This window comes from Festucalex cinctus, chromosome 14 (genome assembly GCF_051991245.1).
Source record: "Festucalex cinctus isolate MCC-2025b chromosome 14, RoL_Fcin_1.0, whole genome shotgun sequence".
NCBI classification, from domain to species: Eukaryota; Metazoa; Chordata; class Actinopteri; order Syngnathiformes; family Syngnathidae; genus Festucalex; species Festucalex cinctus.
The window spans coordinates 8,474,936-8,492,585 of NC_135424.1; the positions used below are offsets into that span (position 1 = coordinate 8,474,936).

The 17,650-nt window shown below is 36.4% G+C and overlaps 1 long non-coding RNA gene across 4 annotated transcripts in view; it reads right to left on the reverse strand.

The window, feature by feature from the left end:
- The window catches only part of LOC144001688 (uncharacterized), a 51,522-nt gene extending 36,244 nt beyond the window's left edge, over nt 1-15,278 (reverse strand). For 3 of the 4 annotated variants that reach the window (XR_013278546.1, XR_013278548.1, XR_013278549.1), the window contains exons 1-2: nt 15,077-15,278; nt 9,151-9,208 (exon numbers count right to left, since the gene is read on the reverse strand). This is a non-coding gene — a long non-coding RNA (uncharacterized LOC144001688). Of the gene's footprint in view, nt 1-9,150; nt 9,209-14,308; nt 14,468-15,076 lie in introns of those variants that run through there. The other variant, XR_013278547.1, reaches the window with a different exon arrangement.
- Nucleotides 15,279-17,650: the final 2,372 nt, after the last annotated feature.

Sequence of the window (17,650 nt, forward strand, 5' to 3'; positions counted from 1 at the left end):
CAACACATGCACGTCAACGCGAGTGAGTCGGTTCTCCATCGCCGTGGTAACCGGCATCACTGTTGTTGCTGATATCAGCTATCTCCTCAATCAAAAGGTCAGCAGAAGACAACGTGCGCTAATCTGCGAGAGCCGCGCTAAAAATACATTCCGCAATTTAACAGGCGTCGCAGCTGATTTTGGACCCGTACAAGACAACCACAAATTCGAATCCAGCCCCTTTAATTAAATCATAATAAAATAAATAAATTTAAAAAAAAAATCACTCTCAATGTACTAAAGTGAGAAAGTTAGATTTTTTTTTTTTTACTGTCAATTGAATACATTACCCATTTTAATAACAAGCTTATTTTGACAAAGTACAGTAAGGAGTAAAAAGTCTAAATACTGTAACTGTAATCCAACATAGGGAGTAAACTACTTAAAGTAGAGAAACCTAAAAAAAAAAATCTACGTATGAACAGTAACCTCATCAGAAGCTGTACAGTAACATGATGTGTGATAAAACGTGTGAGGAAAAAAAAAAAAAAAAAACTGCCTTCAGGGTGAGCGGCGCTCGGTAGACTTTCGGCGCTGATCGTAATCGTTCATTTGCATCGCGTCCCCGATTGACTGCGATGCAACATCCCTGCCTCATTTCTTTACGGAGTAGACACAAACGTCAGGCCCGTCTACTGATAAAAACATAAGCTGGAAAACAACATGGAAATATTCGGTTCGTCCTGATAATCTTTGTTCAACTGCACTATACGGTAAAGCCCGTATATTTGTGATTAGGCATTTTCCAATTTGCAATTCTGAGGGGGAACCTTTCCTTGTTTTCCTCTATTTGCTGTTTTTGTGTTCAGGCCAGTATTATGTCTAATAACAACCAAAACAAAAAAAATAAAATAAAATTAAAAAAAATATATATTGCTTTGGCGCCATCTTGTGGCATCTTGAGGCCAAGGAACTCTGTTGAAGTGTGGAGAGGAGTTTCATTTAGTCAAGCTACAGCTTTGTCTATTTAAAAAAAAAAAAAATGTCTAACTCGCAACACACCATATCTACACCCTAAAAACAGTTGGGCCAAAAATAACCCAAATTGGGTCAAAAATGGATCAAATGAACTCACAAAATAACCCAGAAAATAGCTGCTTTGTGGGTTATTAATTTATTTTGACCTAAAGAGATGTTTTTGGGTTAATTACATACCGTAACTGAAAAAGTTGGGTCGGTTCATTTTTGTTCATTATTCAATTAACTCAACAAAGTTGGGTCAAATGAATAACCCACAAAACAACACAAAACAAATTGACAAATTGACATCAACAAATTGAAATAACTCAAAGTTGGGTCTATTCATTTTTGACCCAGTTCACTTCAATTGGGTTATTCAATTACCCCAAAAAGTTCGTTAAAATCAGTAACCCACAAAACAACCCAACAGATTGGGAAATGAACAACCCACCCCTGAGTCCACCACTAATCGATGCTAAATCAGTTAAAAAAATAAAATAAAATAAATATATAATAATAATAATAATAATAATAATAATAAAGTGTTCCCCTGCAATGTCATGGTTTTTTTGTTGTTGTTCTTTTTAAAGAAATCTTTAATATATATATATATATATATATATATATATATATATATATATATAGATATTTATTTATTTTTAAGAAATAAGCTCAAAATATTGTCTGGGATGTTACAGCGGTGTGATATATATAAATAAATAAATATATATATATATATATATATATATATATATATATATATATATATATATATATTTATTTATTTTTATTTTTATTTTTTTATTGACTGTCAACAGTCACTATAATGCCCTCGCTTGTTGGAAAAGAGAGCCACAGTTGCAATGAACTTTTCAGCTGCTTATTATTTCATAACAGTAAAACAAACACATGCGGAGCGCACTCACAAAATGGCTGCCGTCGGCCACAGCTCACATCAAGAAACTCACTCTACCACGAGGCCTCCCCCATCTTGAAGGCACATGCATGTATACAAATGCTACAATATGGAAGCTGATGCTTGATATTTAAGTTGTCAAGTTTCATATGTACTTGCAGTTGTTTTGTTTTTGTTTTTTTATTTATTTAAATATGGCTTTCATGTGAAATTTCAGGATGAAGCCAAAATGCCTTAGCTTTTACAGTTGAACTTCATTTTTCCTTCTGCAAACGTTGTCATGCTTAAGTGCACATCTTACTTGTTATCAAGCAAGGAGCCAAACAGCAAAAATTCACAGATGTTTGCTGCATGAGAATTCCCAAGGACGTCCACTTGTCTTTTCCATGACTAGGCCTGTTGCAGAGCATTCTGGGTTCATCCTGGAATGTCACCTGAAAGCCAAATATCCCCTAATTTGTGTCATGGCAGCAAATGCATGTCATCAATATAAAAAAAATAAGTAATGTTTGAGTGACATTTTAGGCCATTTTAACAGCAGCACATGAGTAGAGTGGTTTGCACATGTGCTTCACAGTTCTGATGTTCTGGATTCAAATCTCAGCTCATGTCACGCATGTCATCGAAAATGTGTAATATATATCAATATATAAATATAGTGTAAATTCTTGTAATCATTATTGAAAGGAAATGTCTTTTTAACGTCAAGACGCCTCACATAATGTACACTTTCAATATTTCTTTGGTGTCATGATTGCTCTCATAATTTCTTATGTAAATAAAATGGATCAAGCGATACAAGCGAGTTTGCAAATACATAAAAAAAAAAAAATCTATTTATGATGGCGAAGTTTAATTAGAAATCACTCTATGACAAGTCATTTTTGTTCACACCGCTGTAACATCCCAGACAATATTTTGAGCTTATTTCTTCACTACAACACAAAATGAAAATTGATGATGATCCCCATTTTTGTAAGTTACGTTACGAAATAAAACTTTAAATATGTTTGACGTCTCCAAGCTAATCTCGGCATGTTACGCTGCCTCCACCGTAATCATACGGCTTGTATTTGCTTTAATGCAATTTAATGCAATTTAATTGCAATGAAACATGATGGCAGCTCTATGGGGCCTTTTAAAAAATAAAAGCGTGTCAGTAGTTTCAAATATGGTAACACTCTATGCTTTGTGTCCTTTTTGTTTAGAGCGGATGGTCTTCCATTTTCCCTTTGGACGTTTTTGGCCCCTCCAATGACACTTTTAGTGACACAAATGTCTAAAGTGTAACTCATGAGTCAGAATAAACTTTCCCAAATGTGTGAAAGCGCCCAGGATGACCACGGTCACTAAAAACAACAATTTAGCTGAGTAAAGCACTGAAAGTGAAAATTGTAATATTTTCATAACACTGAGTAAAATACATGCATTTATAAATACATTTACTGAGGAAAATACATAATCATGCTTGTAGCAACACAGAGAGAGGAATATGATGATCATGATTGCGTTTGTGTTATCTGCATGCCGCTGACTTAAACCGAAAGGTGGATATTAAAACTCACACTTCAAAAGCTCATATCATATTCATAATTTGATATGAGGAGGCTTTCACAGCTCCCATCTGATTTTGTGTGTACACAAGCATGCATGTATTATTAATACATTTTCTTTCTTCAAGCCCCCACAACATGAGCAACTTTGTAGATTTGGATTTGAGAATACATGCATGATGCACATGTACAAACTGGAGGCCTTTAATTATACAATTATTTTAAATTGCTTTTTTTTTTTAATGTCACCACGTCAAGTTGTTTGTGGGTGAGAAAGAGAAAAACAAAGTGTCAAACTTTTTCCATCTTATCACACATAGACGCTTGTAAATGTGTGACATTTTCATCACTATTAAAAAAAAGTTACTAGTTGGAAGAAAAAAAAGAAGAAGAAGAAAAAGCTCTGCCTCAGAGATGATTTTTAAATTCCAGTTTGAAATACATTAAGTTCTTTGTCCGTAATTCTGAAACATTTTTCTACCGTGATATAGGCCTAGTTAGATAGAATAGTTTAATAACGACGCAAAAACATGCGTTTAAATGCTCTTTGTAAACGATTAAATGGAAAATTCTAGCCTCATTTTTGTAATTTCTAACATTTATACTAACGTTATTTTTCGGTCGTTTCTGTCATTTAATTATTTTTTTTTTCGATATTTGTGACAGCTGCGCGGTATGTGCGCATCCACGTACATATAATACGTGTATTTTGAAGCTTCCCTGATGCGCATTATTTCAAATGCGCCTGCACAAATGGCGCATTTCAAACCTCATAAATATTTACTGTAATTCATAATGCCCAAAGTAAATATCGCGCGGCAGTATATATTTTAGACATTTATTTTCCACGCGGAGTCTCTTTGTTGTTATATTTCCCCTTTTAACGGCAAGCAGTCTCCATTTTGTTCGTTGAAGTCGTTGAAAATAACCACACTTGATTTCCTTTACCTGCACTCTTTTAATAAAGTTTAAAATCGTCTTATTGTTGTTGTTGTTTTTTAAACGGTCTCACGTTTGACTCATTCCAGAGGGGGAAAACAAGTTAAATGACTTTTACAACAACGAAAAAAAAAAAAAAAAAAAAAAAAAAGCGTTGTGTTAATATTTACACTAAATAGAGAAATCAAGGTCATAAACGTTTGTTAAAATTAAAAACATATTGTGCTCATATAACAGAGTTTTTAACAAAGAAATCATCGTGAAACACGAAGAGGAATAAAGCTGGTATTGGCCTATATATTGCGTAAAGAGAGAGAGAGAGAGAGAGAGAGAGAGAGAGAGAGAGAGAGAGAGAGAGAGAGAGAGAGAGAGAGAGAGAGAGAGAGAGAGAGAGAGAGAGAGAGAGAGAGAGAGAGAGAGAGAGAGAGAGAGAGAGAGAGAGAGAGAGAGAGAGAACGAGAGAACAACACAACGCTCTTTAACATTTACTTATAAAGACACCTAATGGTAATTTATACTAGATAGGGAAAAAAATAGAAATAAAAAAAACTGTGCTCTATGTTGTGCCAAAAAGTGATTAATTCCTGTTTGGTATTTTGGTGATCATTGAAAGTGAGTTTATGTTTTTGATAAAACAAATAAAAATAAATTAGGGCCAAACGGTGGTTGAAGATATTAAGTATATAATACAAAATAAAAGTTGTATAAATACATCCTAAAAATAATAAAAGTTATATTTAAAATATAGCCTATATATGTCGGGGGGAGGAAAAGCAGACATTGTTCTAAAAACTCGGGCAAACGTTCAAGGTTGAAAATGTGGGGACGAGTCGCCATCTCGTGGATGAGAAAGGAACGACTACTACTACAACAACAACAATAGCAACAACACACGCGGAGTATCATGACGTCACATTACTGGCAGCTTCTGCGGTGGAATGGAGTTTGTTCCACAAAGACACGCTGCACCCAACCTGTGGGTAAAAAAAATCTGTAACAACTTAATTATTGTTATGAATATGATTGTTATTATGATGATGACACTTCTGCTGCTTGCATAAATCAGCTCTGCAACAATCACAACCTCAATCCGAATCATCTTGACAAAGAATTTGATGCCGGTAGCATGTCACTCTAGAAGCTTTGACAAAAAGACATTATTGAATAACAATATTTATCATTAACATTATTAATATGATAAGATGAGACAAAATTGCCAGCACTATTTAGACATTTTATATGCCTTGGTCTTTGCTGCTGTTTTGGTTCACAACATAGTCCATATGGACTGAGCTCTTTAATGCTCAGTATAGGAACACGAGCGTCTTTAAACTGAGAAAATCAAATTTATCTTTTTTTTTTTTTTTTTTTTTTTATCTCCAACAAGGGAAAGGGAGGTGTCAATTCGGGGTCCTTGCAAGTATTCTCAGTTGTGCATTTGACTCTTTGTCCCATTCAATTAATGGCTGAACAGTGCATCTGTTACTGTGTCTCCCCTTGCCCACATGTGAGGGCATAATGGCCTTTTCACACTGCACTTAGTTTTCTTGATATTCACCCATGGGTAGCACACAAAGATGACAGCGACCCTATGAAAGTTTGCTCATATTTTTTCTCGCCACGTTCTGAAATCACGCCGCCAGATTCGCCAGTATTTTTTTTAATTTTTTTTTTAAGATACTGTTAATAATAATAATTTTCACGTCTTTAATCTCTCTCACTGCTGCACCAAGTGCATGCAGGAAGCAGAGAAATGAGATGAAAAGAGTATGGAAGAAAAAAAAATATGAATGTCTTATTAGTCATCCGACAACAGGACAGTCATAAGTGTGTGCGTGTACATGAGTAAAAAGAGAAGGTACAACAGAAAACACATGCCCACGCAAAATTCTAATCTAAGTCATGATGGAATGGAATCAAATTTATTGTCACTGCACGTCACGAGTACAGAACAATGAAATTTACCGTGACACAAACAAAAACAAAAAACGTCTCAAAAAACACTAAGCGACTGAGGCAGATGGAACAGGAAGCCTGACGGGTTGCCAAGCAGCGCCCCAATTTCTCAGAAGAAAAAGAATAGGAAGAAAGGGTCATTTTTTAACTCCAAGTGAGGTGGGAGTAACAAGATGGCTGCCCTGTGACTTCAACGGCTTGCACTGGCGTGTATGGGCTATCGGCTATCCAGTCATATATACAGGTCAGTGGTCTGCAACAAGTCATTTGGAGTTCAGAGGTTAAAAAATAAATAAATTAAAAATACTGTGAAAAACAGAAGTTGGTGCTCTGTTTTGGGGAATATTTTTTTTCTGTTTTTTGGAATATTTTTTTCTGTTTTTTTTTTTTTAAATAAAGTTTTACCCCTCTTTTTCTGAATATTTTTTTCTGATTTTTTTAATTACAGAAAAAAATATTCAGTAAAACAGAAAAAAAAATATTCAGAAAAACAGAGAAAAAAAAAGCTCCCTAAAAAATTAGTCAGAAAAACAGGAGATTTTTTTTTTTTTTTTTTTTTTTTTTTTTTGAAATTGAGTAGTATTTGAGGTCAACTTGTCATTGTGGTGCCATCTCCTGTACAGGAAGAGGCTTTCAAGTGATGTCACGAGTATTTTGTCAAGTGCGGGGGTGCGGGTGTGTTTGCTCCTCAACCTAACCGGCAACACAGGCCACTGAGTCATCTGTGTCCTAAACCCTCCCACATGCCTCCACCCACTGTCGTTTTCTTTTTCTCTTTACTCTCTCTCTTTTTTCTCTCTCTTTGCCTCCACCTCTCCCCCCTCCCACTCCCCCCTTTTAGAATTCTCTCTCTCTGATAGTATAGTGACTTGATGTCATAGATGTCAAAAGATGCACAATATCATTCTAGACTTAATGAAGGGGAAAGAACATTCTGGCCCAATTTTATGTCATGGGCAACTGGCAGACTTTGCTCAAACTGAGTGTCAAGTCAGTGTTTAGTCAAGTTTATTTATCTAACTATTCATCACAAAAAAGTGGTCCCTCAATTAATTTTTCAAGAAAAAAAAAAAGAAAGAAAATGAAATTTAAAAAAAAAGAAAGAAAGAAAGAATTGGCATAGAGTCACCTGTTTACATTTTCCCCCAATTTTTTTTATTTTTTATTTTATTGTTAGTTTTTAGCTCTCTGGTCTTCATGGAGGCTTATCAGCCTTTTTTTTTGAAGAATTTGTTGGGGTTTACAAAAAATATAGTATATATTTCATGGGGCATCAATTATATGTGGATGTTCACTATTTGTGGGCTAGCATGTATTTCTGTATATATTTGTAAGTGGTAATAGTCATACATCTGGTTAAGTGTGTTTGGCCCTCAGTATCAACCCTGTAACATGTTATCCGGCTCATCCAGCATTGGCATTGGTATAAATCTTTAATTTAAGACATTTTCCCTAAAATAGGTTAATTTAAACGCTGTGATTTATTTTCATTAATTTATTTCATCACTACCACGTAAAAATCATTAAGGTAAGCAGAGCTGCAGTGCTTGCACAGATTAGCATACTGATAAGGGGGACATTTCAAACATTTCAACAACTTCACTGAACATATTTACGTTTGTGTTTTAACATTTTGGTCACGAAGTGCTGCCTCCATGAGTGAAAATGCAATCATATTTTTATGGGTAAGCGCATCATGGGGATGGATGTAGTTAAATTAGACACCACAGGCTAACTAGAAACAGCTGATCTTAGTGCGAGGCCGTTCATTTGCAGTCTGGACGCAGACTATAAAAGTTTTAGATAATAATGCAAAATGGGGGGGGGGGGGGGTATATTGATCGAAGAATGTCACAGATACCGGAGTACTAGGGATGTAACGATATCCAAACGTCACGATACGATATTGTCACGATATTGTTGGCGATATTTAAAAAAGATCTCAATATTGTAAAAAAAGAGCTCATACTAAAAGAAAAAAAGCACAATATTGTGCTTTTGTACATAACAGTAATGCATTTAAACCACCTACAATCTCCAATAACAATATTGAGGCACTTACTTGCTTATGCAAGCACACATTGATCGCCTCACAAGCAAATTAGGTTCCCCTTCATCTGACAATTAGCATAGATTTTAAACATAGAAGGCCAAAACATCCGTAATGAAAATTAAATTGGACTAATAAACTAGCCACTGGATGGTGCTACAACTGCACAAATGGAAATCAACCTGACTTTTTTTTTAACAGATGTGTTCCTTTTAAATATTGTGAACTTGACGACGACGATATTGCGGCACTTTTAATATCACGATATTGCCCTTATCGTTACATCCCGACTGAGTACAGTTTTACACTGAGGCAGGGTAAACCCTGGACTGGTCGCCGGTCTATCACAGGACATGCTAAAGACAAACAAGCATTCACAGTCACACCTGCGTGACAACGCTTCAATATAGCCTACAATGATTCTGATTGTATGTCTTAACATCGATGCTAATTTCCATTAGCCATTATATGACGTTTCACATTATAAGTTAGCATTAAGCTATCACAGTTTCAACCAACAAATTTAAGTACACTTCTAGAAAGTGGAGACGTCCTTTCGCCAAATCGCATCAACCAGTCGCCCTGATGACGTCACCGATCACATGACCTCGTCCAAAAAACACAGCATCACCATTTTGGGAGCGTCCCTTTCGGAATAACGCAACCACCACCAAATTGTAACAATCCTGCCAAATTAAGCCGAGACGGAAGCGTATTTTCGGGGGATTTTCACTCACCATTCGCGCCTCTTCATCTTTTTCCTCTCCTTCTTGAGTTGAGGTGCCTCTCTTAAGCCTGAGAGAGTCCGAAAGAAAAAGAAGAGAGAGAAGGAATGTTTTAATCACTCCAAGGGAGGCGAGTCATCTTCCCACGCACACATAGCATCAACATCACACGCACACACACACACACACACACACATGATGAGTGTCCCAGAGACTTGGAGGGCAAAGAGGGGGATGAGATCATGGCTACAACGGAGGAGAGAAGGGAAAGAATGGAGAGAACCTGAAGATGAGAGGAGGAGGAAAGAATGAAGCGAATGAACAGTGCGGTTCGAGCTGAGTCATCTCCAACTTCCTCAGACGCGCAGGCCCCCCTCGCCCGCCCCCGCTTTCGACTTATGACTTGCGAGGTTGTGTGTGTGCGCATGTGTCATGAGAAATAAAAAGAAGACGAGCGTGTGATCCTATGCATAAGAGAGGAAACAAAACGGCTTCCTTTTTCCCAGGGATCCCAGGAGACGGGGACTTTTTTTTTTTGTGTCCATCTCTGGGGGCCAGATGGAGGTTTCCGTTCACATGCCATGCAGTGGAAACGCAAAGCATGCTGGGAAGCTGCACTTCTCAACACCAAATGGAAATCATTTCAGAGTCCTGGTCCAAGGGTGTCTAAAGTGCGGCCCAGGGGCCATTTGCAGCCCACTCTGATTTTTTTATTGCCCCGCTGCATATTCTAAAAATAATATTATAGTACACGCTGCCAAAATCAGCATATTACAAGAAGAAGATTATCACACTTACTATTTTTTATTATTTTTAATTTAATTTATTTTAAATTGTAAACTAAATTCAGTGTTACAGAGATATCACGCAATTTTTATTAAACACACTTAGTTTGAATGTTACAAGATTTACATTTTTTTTAAATTATTTTTAAACTGTAAAAAAAAAACACTTTAAAAAATGTATATCATTGAATGTTGAGAGACACCAGTTTCAAAAAATGCAAATGTTAAAAAACTTTTAAGACATTTAAAATTATATCTGCATAAAAAAAAAATTGCATGTTACATCACCCTTTTTAAAAATATTTATATATTTTTTTATCAAATGTAAAAAAAAAAGAAGACATTTTTTCATGTTTTTCTGAATGCATAATAAAAATGGAATTGTACAAGAAAAAGTACACTATTTTATTCTTTACCTACAGAAGTTAGAGAAAAAATTGTCGCCCAATGTTATTTATTTAAAATAAACAAGGTTTTAGGTTGAATTTTAGGAAAAAAAAAAAATCAAAATGTGTAGAATTATATTTTGTATGTTAAAAAAAAAAAAGTTTACATTTGTCGCTTATTTTTAATTTAAATAAAATGTTCCACATTTTGTAGTATTTCAACGATTAATCTTGTTCTCATTTTTTATGTCATAAGAACCTGGCAGTTGAACAGAGGTGTGTAAACTTTTTTTTTTTTTTTACAGTCTAACACTGACCCGGCATGCCATGTTTTTTTTTTGTTTTTTTTACTATATGGATTTCCATGATGTATTGTATGTATTTCCATTGTTAGAGGTGGCTATGATCACAAAAAAAATAAATAAATGGTGAGAGGAGTCGTGGCATAATCATAAGACACGTACATTGCACAAGTGGAGTCATGTGGCCAGGCCTGTTGTGATTTAGTTTTTTTTTTTTTTTCCATGCCGCACTCGTCACTCAAAACACTCAAATAAATTTTCCTAGAAAAAGTCATACGAATGCCATTAATCCATTCCAGCTTCCCCCAAGAATGTTTTTGCTTGTTTTTTAAACTGCTGTTTATTGTGAAATGAGTCAAGTTGGGTTCACTGCCACCCTACAGCACTTGCATCAAGTTTTTGCTTGCAAACAAACGCAAAAAAATAAATGTCTAGAACGTCAGGTTACTTGGTCCTCATGAAACCCACCGCTTCATATTCATCCCATCTCCTGAACCCCCCTGTCTGATCCTTGACATTTTCTGAGCAGTCAGAGTGTGTGAACGAACGTCATGAGTCAGGCTCAGAAGGATCTGACTCAGCTTCTCCACAGTCTAAACAATTTTAGTCTCCAATTGACATGGAGACAGGACCTTTGTGTTTCTAATTAGACCACACACAGATATCACTGTTGTGCAGCATGTGTGTGGACTTATGTCATACAGTATCTGTGTGTGCAAGTGTACACTAATGGGATACAGGTTGTGTGTGTGCGTAACACATAGCCAGCAAGCATGATGCTCAAAGGTGAGAAAAGTATTTATCTATTCAGTGAGTCATCACATGGATTTGTTACATATAAATATGAATCACATACTGTCGCGTATGTGCCTTAAAGTCTGCTAGCTTAATGCTAAAACATAATGGACACCATTGACACGCTAACAAATAGAGTCTAGGTAGCGGCACTGCGGCACACATGTAGACAAACAAGACAATAACTATATGCATATATTCTTTATCCTCTGCGAAGAACAACTAACGATAGTAGAGTAGTTTTGAAACGTCTTCGTCACTTGACTGCACGACTGTATTATACTGCCGCCCGGTGGTCAAGGTGGGCACATGACGAGGAGCTGCAATGAATTAATCATGAAACAAAAATGGTTTCAATCTATTCAAGTTATTACTGTGTTTCTATGAAGTACAATATTATTGAATGTGATTTTCCTGATTTAAGATAAACTACAAAAATATTGGGGTTATTTTTGTTTGTTTTTTGTGGGACTGGAGTGAATTGATGAGAGATAGCAGTAGTAGTTTGCATGCATAATTACACAGACACTGAACGCCTCACTGAAAGGCGAGCGTGATTGATGATACAGATGACAATTATGCTTTAATTTGATACATTTTCATTTCAGTATAAAAAAATTAACAATGAATAAAAGGTCATACCTCGTAAAGGGGTATGTGAATTTTAATTGGGATACATTTAAATAATTGATTTGAACGAGTAATTGATTAAAAACTGTGCTGCATATGGAAACAAGTGCAAATATTGAAAAATACCTGATGACAGTGAAAGCACCATTAAGTTGGTAACGCACACGTGCGTGTGTGCGTGCGTGCGTGCGTACGTGCGTGTGAACCAAACCCTGCCGGATTCTCACCAATCTCACGTTGTCTTCGCCTTCTACATCCAAACCAATCAATACACACAGCCAACAGCACCGACCAATCAATAGCGCTTATTCCCAAGAGGGGCAGGACTTCAAAAGTGCAACTTGTCAAGTGCGGTAAATCGATACTGCGCATGCGTAAAGCCTTATATGGCGAAAATATATTTTGTGTACTGAACGTCCTACTCATAGGAGACAAAATATATAACTACAATTTTCCTATGTCCTCCGCTGATAATCAAAAAATGTTACTTTGTGGTCAGGAACTACACAACTACAAATAATATCACTTATTTGTCTTAAAAAAAAAAAAAAAGTTGTCTTAAAAGTCATAAAATCATAAAAACTTAACAAGAGGGTCGAAAATCATCTGATTTAATTAATTAAATCATATATTTATTTAATCTATATATAATTCACGAAAAGTTACACCTTTTTAAAGATGATTTAAAAAAAAAAAAGATGTAGTTTTCAATTTGTACAGCAGATGGCGGCAGAGCATTCAAAAGACGTCATTTTCCTACATTGCCGCGGAGTGGCGCTATAGGACAGCTCTGAAAGTAGTACAGTATGTGACTGTCACGCTCTTGATTTGCTTGGTTTGTATAATGTAGGATTTGAATAAAATAAATGGGCTACAATGTTCAAATTTTAACTCCAATATGCAATATTATTACATTCATATAATCAGAATCGCTCACCCTGTAAATGGGGACTTTTGGATTCAGGTGTGATCATGTAGTGGCTTGTAAAAAAAACATATATATATAAAAGAAATTTTAAAAATATGTAACATATGTGTATATGTGTTTGTGCAAATATTCCATGTTATAGCAAATAAACCACCTTTGAAAAATGATATGCATGTGTCCTAAATGCAAATATTGACACTTTGCATAATATCCTCTCCAGTGCAGCTCCCTCAATGTATGTTTGACACACTAGTAAAGGTGCAATGACATGTTAAGAGCCAAAAGTTGCACTTGCAACAAGATGGTATCATTAAAATTGTGAAACGTGATTGACTCATCGCCACAGCCATAAAAGGCAAGATGTTTAAAATTAAGAACTTGCAAGAGTCTGCTTGACATAACAAGCAAATGTGCTTATTTGACATTGCTATTTTCGCTGATAAATTTAATAAAATTGTTTTGTTAAACTAAATCCTAAATTATGGCTAATGCTAATCAGACCCGTGAATTTTGAGAGTAACCATCATTACAGTACATTACAGGTCGTTTGAATGAGCAAAAGTCGCATCATCACTAAATTATTACTAACAGACTGAGCTCAACCTGAGAGGCAGATATTTGAAATGTTCTCTATTTATTGGTCTTGATTAAAGTATTGGTACATGCTAATTCATGCTAATGCACACTACGCCTCAGTATTCATGCAGACATCAAGAGGAAGTCTGAGCACAACCAGGAAACTGCTGCCGCGCACGCGCACACGCATGCGCGAACACAATATGATGTCAACAACACTTGTTTGAATAAAGCCTGTCTAAATAAAACATGCAAACACACCCAGTTATTGTCCACATATCTATGACACACATTCACTCACATCCGGTTAGGGTTAGAATGTGTGTTTGTTTAGCCACATGAATGGAGCAAGTTGGGACGAGGACAGCCCACGTGACAAGTCGTGTCATTTTGAAAGTCCCACCACCTTTGCAGCCCTCTGGGGGAGGATTAGTTCGAAAACAGTCGGAAATGTTTTTGGAATGTGGGAGGAAGCTGGAGAAAAACTTTTTTTTGAGATTTTAACCCCTGAACTGTGAAGCAGACGTGCTTGCCTGTCTGTAATAAACATCCAGTGCGACATGGATTGTTTGTTCAAGTTGTCACAGAAGCCTTTTTTTTTTTTCCCAATCCCTGACACAATACTAGACACATCCTTTCTCTTTCCTGAAGCACAGGAAGCTTCAAAGTTCATCCAACGTGGATAAAATTCCTGCTAGACCTTCGGAGGCCGATATCATCGCATTCCTTTGGTGTTTTGACAGACAAAAAAAAAACAAAAAAAACTACCCTGATGGCCTTGGAAGTGAATCTTGATCGGAGGTCCTCAGATGCCACACTGTCCCTTATACTCAGGTAAAAGTTCAACCAAGCAAAGAAAAAAAAAGTAACATTTAAAAACATCTTTTTAATAAGCATATTGAGCTATAAAAAAAAGTGTCTCAGGTCATATTATTAGACGAAGAGGAAATTGGGAATTCAAAGTCAGATTGAATACCAAGTGTAGCTCCACAGAAGAGGAAAATTGCAAAATTGCGTATTTTACGTAGGATAAATACGAATATGTAATAGTCAAAAACGTGGGGAAAAGTGCTTTAAAAAGCAAAACAATTCGTTTTGCAACACATCTCAAACGAGTAGCTGTTCTTCAACTGAATTGTATATTTTTCGACAACGCCTGAATGCAGCATGTCACAGAGACTTGCTGGTGTTTACGCCGCCGTTCTCCTTTAATTACGCGTATCATGTATGCGACGCATTCACTAACTTCCCACTGTGTGTTTCATAATGGGGGCGCCAATGAAAAATGGAAAAAAAAAAAATCCGGAATGTCACAAGATTCCACGCGGCACGAGCAGTGACGTCACTCCCAGCACAGGGAAAGCAGATCAGCTGTGCTGCCTTCAGGTTCCATCCGGAAATTTTAGAGTCATGAATTGAAAGTTTCGAACGCAGAAAAAGGGAAGAGGACGGCTGCGTCATTTCTCACTCACACTCACGCACACCTTTCTTATATTACACACATTTGCTTTGAATTAATTTCAAAAGTGAACTTACCCAACATCAGCAGAAGTTGTGGGTTCCAAACTTAATTTATTTTGCTTTCTTTTTCAAACGCCACATATAGTATTTCTTTAAACTTTAGCACTGAGGGATTAAACAAAAACACACCCCTAAACCACCTTTTGACCATTTTTCTGTCTGCAGAAAGTCTTGCACAAAAAGTTTCTCAGCCAGGCGTCATTCACACTGAGGTAGCTGCAGTTTTCGCAGAGCACAAGAACCAACTTCTGGTCACACGCCCACAACGTCCTCCACCCACCATGAATGGAAATATGTCATTCATTGGACACGGTGCAATCATGTGACCTGAATGAATTTGGTGCCACTTTTATCTGAATGTACTTATTTGTGTTTTTTAAATATACAATATAAAATAATTGATTGAGCAGAAGCACCACAACATTTTTTTTTAAAGCCCATGTAATTGTGAATAAGGCACTAAACATTCGCTTTTTTCCCCAATTATAAAAATTGAATCGCTTGAGAACTGGCAGAATTTGCCACATTTGCCTAACTGGTCACTTGTTGCTACGCAGAGTTTTTTAAGGACGTAAAATACTGAAATTATGTAAAATATCATGCAATGTGGCATGCAAAAAAGTACTGTAGACAAAAGTGGGGCAAATAAGAAAACCCTAAGGTTGTCTTCAGGATTTTTAGAGAGAGCAAATTAAATGTGAAAAGAGCAATACAGTATTTGAAAGTTTGAGGAAAATAGTGGTGCATGGTAGTAAACCCTGAGGTACACACATTATCAATTAAGCTGCTTTATTACATGTACTATTTTGAGTGGTTTTTACAACTTCAAGGGCATTTGGCAACTAATAAATAGGAACCTATGTAAAAACATCAGATTCAATAGCGTACGCACAATGTAGACAAAAAAAAAAGAAAAAAAGAGGGGCAAAGTAGTGAACCATGAGGAACACCATAAATATGGTAACAGGTAACGGTTTTCATATATGTAAATTTGAGATGTCTTCAGGTTTTAAGGTGTCTAACCACTCCAAAATACTGAAGTAATGTAAGCTACATAAAACAGGGCAAAACGAGTATCTGGGAGTGAGTGTGCGCATGTGTATGCACTTATCTAACTTCCTCTCGATATGCAGATAATATTAAAAGTAGCAGTGACTCGCAGGCCTCATTTTCATTTTCACAGAGGAAGTCAAAGAAGAAGTGTTGTCAGAAAGGATGAAAAGCGCACCATGCTTTCTACTTCTTTACAAAAGTGGAGTCATACTTCTGCCTTTTGGACCAGAATGTTAACATTACCTGGTTAGAGTTCCCAGAATTGACGGTGAAGTGACTTTGGTGACCTCCTGCAAGGTGAAGAGGAGGGTGGGAGGAAGTGCAGATGTGACGACATCCTACCCACATGAAATACATGAATTACACAGGTTCTTTTTTTTTTTTTTTTTACATTTTGAAACCCTTTTTATTTTCAAATGCCCTCCATGCAGAGCACTTGCACATCACTGTAAACCCTCAGACAGTTAATATGAACAATTTATATATTTAACAATATGTAAATATTTAACAATTACGGTATGTGGAATGATAAGTTTCAAAAACTGTGACACTCACTTCATTTGTTTCCCAGAATCGATTTATCACAAGCATTTCAGCAAAGGGTTCCACAGATGGCAAGGCATATTTTTCACTATGCAACATCTGCATAGCACATCCTGTCAAAAGTCAGACCTTCAAAATAAAAGCACGCAGTATACTAACAGTTTCAAGGCATTTCCTTGGGGCTTTATTTTACAGTCACACTCAATAAACAAGCACAAACTAGTTTGAGTACGACTGCTAAATAGGACACTGTGGTCAAAGCCAGTGACGTGCAACTTATACTGGTGTGCTGTTATTTGGAGGGCCTGACTTTTGACTGTATTTGAAGCTGATATGCCCCAATTTGTCTAAGTGATGCAGAGCAGATGGGAGACTTGTTATTGTCTTGAGTTGTCAATAAAAACTTCCATTGTCAAATAAGCCTTGACATCTGTATAACCTTTTATACACAATAATGTGAAAAGGGGTGTCAGGAACAGATTAATTGGATTTACAATATTTCCAATGAGAAATGTTGCTTTGGATTTTGTACAATTCAGTTTCAGTCCGGAAATAACAGAATAATGACAAAAACCAAGATTCCACAGTATTGCTGTGAGAAAATGAAGATACTGCTTCATATTGTTGACTTGCTCAGCTTATCATAATCATAGATAAGTGTTCAAGGCCAGAGTACATGAGTAGATGTATCACACTTTTCATGGTACTGTAGGGAACCTTGGGCAAGTAGGGAATTCTTAGGATTGTTTACAGGAACTGGCAGCTTTGCAGCTGTGAGGAGATGCCTGGTGAGGGAAATGACGGTTCTGCCAAATCATTTTTGGACAAAAGAACTTGCGTCAGCCAAGAAATCGTTTTTGCAGACAAAACGTACCCTTAAAATTACGTTCACAGTAAACAACTGACAACGGTGCCTTCATATCACGAGTGACCTGACTTTACTCTAGACTCAACCAACTCACTTCACAACAAGCAGCACTTGGGCAGATAATG